The sequence below is a fragment of the Tupaia chinensis genome, unplaced genomic scaffold (genome assembly GCF_000334495.1).
Source record: "Tupaia chinensis unplaced genomic scaffold, TupChi_1.0 Scaffold000022_1, whole genome shotgun sequence".
Classification (NCBI taxonomy): domain Eukaryota; kingdom Metazoa; phylum Chordata; class Mammalia; order Scandentia; family Tupaiidae; genus Tupaia; species Tupaia belangeri.
In genome coordinates, this window is record NW_006159452.1 from 1,048,103 (window position 1) to 1,057,727 (window position 9,625).

At 40.0% G+C, this 9,625-nt stretch overlaps 2 pseudogenes; both read left to right on the forward strand.

Moving 5' to 3' along the window:
• The first annotated feature begins 2,230 nt into the window (after positions 1-2,230).
• LOC102477923 (phosphatase and actin regulator 2-like) lies at positions 2,231-4,322 on the forward strand (annotated as a pseudogene).
• An 878-nt stretch (positions 4,323-5,200) lies between these two features.
• On the forward strand, positions 5,201-6,072 carry LOC102472023 (heterogeneous nuclear ribonucleoprotein C pseudogene; annotated as a pseudogene).
• Positions 6,073-9,625: the final 3,553 nt, after the last annotated feature.

Below are 9,625 nucleotides of genomic sequence, written 5' to 3' on the forward strand. Positions count from 1 at the left end.
GAGAGAGAGCGAGAGAAGGAGATGTAGAGAGGAACAGTGAAAAATAACCCTCCAGGGGATATGGCCATGCTGTAATTCCTTCTCCTTCATTCCCCTCTTGTGATTTTGGGCACACATGTCTGCACACCTGGTGTGATTTTCAGGTTTCCAGGTCTAGGACTTGAACCACAGTTGGTCATGTGGGAGTCCAGTGTCTTAACCACTACACAACCTGCTGGCCCTGAGATAGGGTACTGAGGCAGAGTATTCCTGATACATTGATATTTAAGCTAGATATATAAAGAATAATGAACTAGACTTGTGAAGACCTGTGCAAGGAGAGGTCATGGATTAGAAATGTCACATGTCAAAGACTTGATAATGATGAGATTGGAGCTCACCAGGCAGGTGGAGATGTTGTCATGAGATGGGACATATAGGTATAGATCAGATCTGATCTGTCCTGGAAAGGTTTTGTATCAAGAGATTGTGACATGTAACTACCTATATTCTCAAGTTTCAGTAGCTCATTTCTAGTGTATAATATATTATTACTTTCCTTATGTTAAGATGTCATAGTTTTAAGTAATAATTTACAGGTGATTTTGTTAAGTAATCATCTGTTTTGGAGGTAGAGACTGTGTAAGCAAAACATCTATCCCACAAAGATACCTCACCACCAGATAAACATATTAACTGTTGTACAACATGAGTCCCTGCACTTTTGTAAAAGTTATAAGTTAGTAATTCATTGAAGATCATGAAATATGCACACACATACACACATTCTTGGAGAAGAAAATAAATACAAGGCTGGCACTGTAGCCCAGTAGTTGGAAGAGCCAGATCCCATATGGTCCACTGCTGTTTGAATCCCAGTCTAGAGGTTTTACAAGCCAAATGATATATAGTGATTGAATGTTTAAAAAATAATGATAATAATAGTAATAATCTGAAAAAATGGTGAAAAACTATTTGATGATGATGATGTGGATAGTAATGTCTTTGTCTTGACTGATATGCATGGTATTTCTGCTGGAAAAAGACACGTAGTACACTGTGAAGATATATGTGATTCAATGTAATATAAAAAGATTATGATAATAATAACTAAAATGAAATGAAACACATCAGGTATATTTGCACACAGGACCACATCCTGACAGGATGGGGAAATGGAGGAGAAGGAATTGCAGCATGATCACACTCTACTGGAGGGTGCTTTATCCTCCTTCTCTTTTATTCTCTATCTCTAGTGAGCACATGTCCCCACCTTCTGGCAATTAATAAAAGAAAAGTGAATATAATTGAGAGAAAAGAAGTGAAAGAAGAACAAGAAAAGAGGAAGAAGAGAAATACAAGCAAGGAAGGGGCATAAGTAGGAGGACTGATATAAGAGAGTGGACTGGAGTAGAATCTTTAAGGAGGTTTTACTGGCGGCAACATACATGCAAAAGAACCAAGAAGGTAAAGTTTTAAACCCCAGAGATGTCTAAGGCTCTACGTGGAGAGTGCTCTATTCTGAGAAAATCAAGATAAAGACAATGAGATTAGAATCTTGGGTATATGTGAGGAAAAGTACGATGTGGATGGGAATGCGATAGAGATGTAGGAGATGAGGTCAAACACGCATGTAAGAGATGTGAGAAGGCAGAGCTAAGGTGTCTGTAAAGTTCTCAGCCAAAACAATCCCATTCCTCACTGCACCCTCAAAAAAAAAAAAAAAAAAAAAAAGATAAAGAGAATCTTGTACGTTGTTTGTTAAAGAGGGAAAAGTCAGGATTTCCATTCATTCATACAAAAAGTTTAAGTGCCTATTGGATACTTAAGTGAAGATGTCAAGTAAGCAATCTGAATTTTGAGGGATCGGTCTGGGGTACATACATAAATTTGTGGTCTTATCAACCTATAGATGGTTTTCATAAGCACCAGAGTGGATGATATTACCTATTGAGTAAGTAAAGATAACAGAGAGTTTCAACATCTGAAAATTTGGACATCTGAACATTTCTCCAAGAGGAAGAGCTGAGCCAGCATAGGAGTCTACAAAGAAGGAATCTACCAGGCTGGATCTGCAGGGGCTGGTTGTTACCAGCCTGGCTGGAGACCCACACAGGGAAGAAGGTGAAGGAACCAGACGGGCAGTTCAGAGCAGGCAGGGAGATGAACGCTTGGAAATCTGCCAGCGGACCCATGATCCAAGTACCAAGAGAGCCTCATTATTGCCACACCTGGCCCTGCAAACCAAGCCATGGGTCAAACCTTGGTCTCCAGACTGTGCTCAGAGCTTGGCAGCATAGATGGACTGGACAAAGCATCTATAGTAAACTCAGGTGGCCTCGCAGTGTGATCGCAAATGCCTCCCTTCAAAAGAAAAGGAAACCTATCCACCTTTGATAAAATCTCTAAGCCTTGGAAATAGAAGAAAAAGACCAGTGGCAATCTTAGAAAAACCTCATCAGTATTAGAAAGGAAACTATTCACAAGACAAGGTAGAGAGGAGCTGATAAGAAGTGGAGTTCTTAAAGGAATTGCCTGATCAACATGGAGATGTAACAGTTCACTTTGAAAATTCAAATAGACACATGATAGCCATCGGAGACAAATCTACCAGAAAGGAAAATATAGTAAAATCTAAAGAAGGTAATGGCTCTGTATCTGAAAAAAACACCAGCTTGGGAGGAAAGGCAGAAGATAAGAAAGACACAAAAAGCCACGCTAAAAACACCAGTATCTCCTGCTCTACAGCCTTCAGCTCCTCCTAAGCCTAGACCCAAACCTGAAACAAAAAAACCTCCTGTGCCCCCCAAAAGGGCCACTGCTAGGCCAGCCACAAAGGGGATACAGTATCTCCCGTTAAAAAAGCTACCAAGGCTCCTGGTTAGCATGCCTCTATGCCTCCACTAAAGCCAACAAGCCTAAACACGACCCGAGGCTACTGGTTCCTCTCATTCCATAAAAAAGCAATGGGCCCCAAAGCATCACATCACCATCTACTTTATCCACCTCTTCTCATCCCAAAGCTTCAAAGGAGGCAGTTTCTAGCACAATTGGGGCAGTTGAGACCACAAAGGGCAAGAAAAATCTGGCAAGTGGCCAATATCTTGGCTGTTCTCAGACACAACCACTTCTGTCTGGCATGTCTGGCCTTAAAGGAGAGTCTTTGGAGGCAAGAGTGGAGATGCTTAAACCTGAGCAGAGTATCCATGGGATTAAAGAGACAATAGGCAAATCCAAGTCTTTGGTCCCTTCACCCTCTGTGGCTCCACTGCCTTCTCCTCTGGCCCCTCCTCTCCCTTTTGAGAATCAGCGCATTATCATCTCAGATACTCCAGTTGCACTGGTCAGCAGTGGAGCTGACTTGCCTGTCTCTGCCTCAGATCCCAGTCAGCTTCTCTGGATTGAAGAGCCGATGAGCATAACCACACTCCAGTCAGGCAGTGACTCAGGTGCTAGCAGAGGAAAAGGTAAAATGTGTCACCACCAAAGACTACCTGGGTAAAGCAGCACTTTACCTCCTGACTCCTGGGTTGATGAGAGAATCTTCAGAGTCCTCAGTGCCCTAGAGAATGAAGGCCAGAGGGAATCCAGAGCAGTCACTCTGACTTTGATGGGACCATCTTGTACACAGATGATGACAAGAAGGAGAAGAAGGAGGATAAAGATGGCAGTGGAGAAAGCGCTTTGGCAAGTACAATATGATGAAGGGATATTCTTGCTATCAAACTTGGCAACAGACCATCTAATAAAGAGCCAGGGGAGAAGAACATCTTTGCAGTGCACATCTGAAGAAGAAAGGAAATTGCACAACAAATTGGAACCAAATTCGTCAGGAGACTTAGAAGTCCACAACGTAAGGATTAGAGCAAAGAAATATCCTAAAACGACAGAATTAAGAACAAGAAGCAAAAATGGAACTTAAACGCTGACTCTGCAGAAAGCTTATCCTGAAACCCACAGTAGCAGAGCTACAAGCTTGCAGGATCCTGCAGTTCAACGAGTATGTCAAAGTCACCAATTCTCCTGATTATGACCACTGAGCAGACACACGCTGGGCTAGGTAACACCTGTGGACAAGGCAGCAGTAAGGAAAGAACCTGACTCTGCAGAAAGCTTATCCTGAGACCCACAGTAGCAGAGCTACAAGCTTGCAGGATCCTGCAGTTCAACGAGTATGTCAAAGTCACCAATTCTCCCGATTATGACCACTGAGCAGACACACGCTGGGCTAGGTAACACCTGTGGACAAGGCAGCAGTAAGGAAAGAACTCAAGGAATTTAAAAGTACAGAAATAAAAGTTCATGAAGAGAGTCAACAGTTTGCAAGGTTTCACCACCCATAATGAAGTACAAGTCTATTTAGAGGAGGGTGGGATATGGCAGAGGGTGAGAAATGCAGGAATATATATATATATGTGTGTGTGTGTGTGTGTGTGTGTATGTGTGTGAGAAACATGAAATGGAAAATTATTTGTGATGATAATGTGTATAGCTAAGCCACTATACAGTGTATTCTGTATGGGAAACTGCCTCTTGTATGCTATGATGATGTTCATTGAATGAATGCAAAATAAATAATTAATAAAAAAATTTTACACTGAAAAAAAGAAAGTATGGATTTTAGGTCAAACAAAACAAACAAATAAACAAAACACTATTTTGAAACAGACCGATTATCTGTGTAGGAAACCCTGCTTCCTGAAAATCTGATATTGCACTGGGATTTGAATGTGTGTGTTTCCATTTATCTTATGGTGAAGAAAATTTTGTTGGAAAGTGCCCCTACCTTTGCAGCCTGGATAGAGCCAGTAGCAAAGGGAAGGATGTGGTAGCCATTGCTGCCAAGAACATGTAAAATATGGTAAGGGACACGTTACACCAGTTATCCTTCATCCAGAGAGGATGAGCAGAAGACAACTGCTGGCTCCCTATCAATGAAAAGTCAAATTTTACTTTGTAGGTTAAAGAAAAATGGAGATGAAAATTTCCGGGAACTAGAAAAGGATAGAGATTAGAAATCAAAAAGAAAGCATTTTGTGAAGAGTTGGAGATGGAACGGTTGTAGCTGCATTTTCTATCTCCAACTGCTGTTGGTTTCTTTGCCTAGAACCTGGGAGTGAGAGATTCAGAATCAAATCTCTTTTCTTTCTCCTTTCTTGTGAGTTTTTTCGATCTTCAGTTACACTTTTTTGCTTTGTGAGGAATCTTACCATCAATTGCAATGGCCAGCAATGTTACCAACAAGACAGATCCCCGCATCATGAACTCCCATGTATTCAATGGGAATCTCAACAGTCTTGTGGTCAAGAAGTCTGATGCGAAGGCAGTCTTCTCAAAGTATGGCAAACTTCTGAGTTGCTCTGTTCATAAGGGCTTTGCCTTCGTTCAGTATATTAATGAGAGGAATGTCTGGGCTGCTGTGGTAGGAGAGGATGGCAGGGTGATTGCTGGTCATGTTTTAGATATTAATCTGGCTACAGAGCCAAAAGTGAATCAAGGAAAAGCAGGAGTGAAACGATCTGCAGCAGAGATGTATGGTTCCTCTTTTGACTTGGACTACAACTTCCAACGCAATTATGATGACAGGATATACAGTTAGTCAGCATGTGTTCCTCCACCACCTCCTATTGCTCATACTGTAGTGCTCTGGAAACTACAGCATGTATCAGAAAACACTTCACAGAGGGACAAAAACTTCAATTCTAAGAGTGGACAATAAGGATCATCTTCCAAATCTGGAAAGTTGAAAGGAGGTGACATTCAGGCCATTATAAAGGAGTTGACCCAGATAAAACAGAAAGCGGATTCTCTTCTGGAAAAAATTGAAAAGGAACAGAGCAAACAAATAGTAGAGGTGAAGAATGGTAAGTCAGAAGAGGGGCAGAGCAGCAGCTCCCAGAAGAAAGATGAGACTAATGTGAAGATGGAGTCTGAGGGGGGTGCAGATGACTCTGCTGAGGAGGGGGACCTACTGGATGATGATGATAATGAAGATCAGGGGGATTACCAGATGGAGTTGATCAAGGATGATGAAAAGAGGCTGAGAAAGGAGAGGATGACAGAGACAATGTCAATGGTGAGGATGACTCTTAAGCTCATAGTGATGCCAATGGTGAGGATGACTCTTAAGCTCATAGTGGGGTTTAGAACTCTTACCCATCATTTCTTCACCAATGTGCTTGTCTAAGATCAGAATTTTCACCAGATCCTCTCCCCTAGTATCTTCAGCAAAAGCTCACTGTTTTCCCCTCTTTGTCCTTCTCATGTTCATTAATTCATACCGCCCTGCTCCTGGTCCCATTTCACGTCTTTTGATGCTCCTAGTAGTTTTGTTAAGTCTTATCCTGTAACAATAAAAAGGATATATGATTTTAAAAAAAAAGATATCAGAAAGAAGGAGAAGTATTTCATTATGTTAATGAAGAAACAATTTGGTAATTGAGAACTTATGAAGGGATTTGGGAATCTAATCACTCAATGATGATTCCTTGATGTCTTGATCCTAGAAGAATATTCTTGTTTCATCATTATGTTGGTACAGTATAGTACCGTTATTTTATGTTGTGCTGGTGAACCCAAAGTCCAGAAAAAAGTCTGAAAAAAAAATAAAAAGAAGGATCCAGTTTAATAGAGAAAAACACAAAATAAGACATTGGGTGAATATTAAAGAAATGATCAACAACATGTCAAGAGATAAATCCTTACTTTGACTATTGACTTTAGCAATCTTTAAGTGATAAGCAATAAGAAAAATATTGATTTCTCAATTTTTAAAATAAGGATAAAGAAAATGAGTTCATGGTCTAAAATAGCCTCATTTATAAATGCCATAATAAAAAAAACTTGCCTGTCTATGATAAATTTTCTACATATATTTACCATAATGCAGGGAGTATACTTAATTTGTTTAGTATTGCCTCAGATCACTCTATCCAGTTTACATAGTGTAATAATATTGATGCCCTATTTTTGTTAGATATGGATATTTAGTGTAAACTAGAAAACTTCCAGGTACTGTTATCTCCATCTGTATTTGAACTTGAGAGCCTTTTCCTGAACTCTGAAGATCTTTTTGCTCGCACTTAGAACAAGCCAAAGTACCTTGAAATTAACATCTCTAGACAGCAGAGGTGAGATCATTCTGAGAAGGGGGTTTAACTCCACTTCCCTGTTAGATCAATCTCTAGTCTCCTGAATGAATGAAAAAATTTTTAAAAAGATGAAAGAAGTCATGTACTTTGGCATGACTACTGCCACTTGATGGTAAAAACAGCATAGCCATTACACTAACTGCTGGTGTCAATCCTAGATTAGTTTTTAACTGACAACCAGGGAAGAGAAATCTTCATGGGTTATCTTTAAAATTATACCCTGCCGAGACCAGCAGTTAGCGTAATGGCTATGTTGCTGGATTCCCCCGTAGTCGACTGCGGTTCGCGTCCCGGACCCAGTGGCTTAAAATTCATGCTGGGCACGTGTGCATGAGTGCCCAAGATCCCAAGAGGAGAACGGAGGAGAAGGGATTGCGGTGTGGCCATCCGCCCTGGGGGTGATTTCTCGCTTTCTCTCTCTCTGTCTCTCTCTGTCTGTCTGGCGAGTGCACGTGCCCTGTAGCAAAAACCTCTCCAAAAAAAAAAAAAATTATACCCTGCCACAAGAGCCATATGGTTTTTACTATCTTTCTTTCTTTCATTTTTTTTTTTTTAAATATCTTGAGGGAACGTGCATTTGCCAGAGAGAGACCAAGACAGAAAGAGGAAAGGTGAGAAAAAAGCACTCCTCGTGAGGAATGGTTATATCGCAATCCCTTTTCCATCTCTCCCTCCTTTCTGAATTTTGGGCACGCATGCACATATGCCCAGAATGTTTTTCAAGCCACCAGGTCTATGATTCAAACCATGTGGTTGACCATGTGGTATCCAGCTGTTTTAAACACCAGACCAAAGAGACTGCCCAGCCATACAGCTTATAGGCTTCTTTTATTCTTGAAAACTTAGAGTTACAAAAAAGTAAAGCTGGGAAATCAAATTTGCAGTAGAAATATCAAACTTTAGGTCCCAGAGAATGGTAGCCAATCACACAGTCTCTACCTATGTATGACCTTCCCTCATTGAATGGGGTGTTTCTCATGAACATTACTCTATTTATATATTTCTTATTAGAGTGAGAGACAGAGAGAGACAGAGAGTTAGAGAGAGAGAGAGAGAGAGAGAGTTAGAGAAAGACAAACATTCTCAACAGGGTCTCATGCATTTGCAGCCAGTCAGGATTATGGATGCACCTGGTATGTACAGGTAGACCAGATTTACTCTCTCTCTCTCTCTCTTTTTGAAAAAGGATATTTAAGATTTTTTTTAAGAATTATTTTATTTAACTTTATTTATTTATTTATATTTTAAAATTTGAACAGAGAGGAACAGAGTGAGACAGAGAGAGAGAGAGAGAGAGAGAAAGCTGCCAAGTCTGGGATTCGAACCGTCACCGGCCAGGAGGGAGTCCAGCGCCCTCAACCATCATGCTACCTGCTGGCCCAGATTCATCGTATCTTGGGTAGTTCATTATGACTGCACCACTGAGCTGGCCCTCATGATCTTTCTTACTTTTACATTGTGATTGTTTAAATCATCACAATGCCATACAGGTCCTATATTTTTAGTTGTTAATTCTAAGTATGTGAGGTAGATTATACAAAGCAAAATAAAACAAAAAGACAATAGACTATGATCTCAAGGAAAATAGTGAAAACCACTACAATATCCAGGTGACAATATAAATTTCTAAAACAGAAACTCTGTATCTATTAAATAATAATTTTCTCTTCCACCCTCCCTGTAGTCCTGGGTAACCACTCTTCTTTCAGTTTCAAAGAATATGCCTATTCTGGTACTTCAAGTTTCATCCATGCTACAGTGTGTCTTAGATTTCCCTTACTTTTCAAGGCCAAATAATGTCCATTTTATATGTGTATCATGTTTTGCTATCAATTCACTTGTTGATAGACATTTGGCTTGCTTCTACTCTTTGGTTATTGTGAATAAATTTGCTATGAACATGGATGTACAAATATCAGTTTGAATCCTTGGTTGTAATTCTTTTGGGTAAATAGTCAGAAATGGGATTGCTAGATCAAATGTGATTTGTATACTTAAATTTTCGAGTCACTTCCATAACATTTTCTGTAGTACCTTCCATTTTTACATTCCCACAAGCTGTGAGCAGGTAGGCCATTTCTCCACTCCCTCATCAACGCTTTTTGTACTATTTGCTCAGTTAAATGAAAGCTCCCTCATGACAATGTATTGGACAAAAGAGAATATACTTTTAAACTAAAACTTTTTATCTTCTTTTTTGATATTTGTCTTTCTCGATCTCTCTCTTTCTCTATGAAAAAAAAATCAGAATCAGAGCTGCTGGTCTCTAGGGCTTATGTTAGGAGAATGACAGACTTTCTCAATTGATCCTGACCCTGTCCCACTACTTGTATTTAGAAAATCAGAGAACTTACACAGGTCGTAGATGAGCTCTATGACCAGTAGAAATATAATGTCGACTACATATGTAATTGAAAATTCTCTATTAAGCACACTAAAACATGTGAAAGCCCATCTGCAGTAGAATAAGTGGGTAGCTGAGACCGCATGGAAGG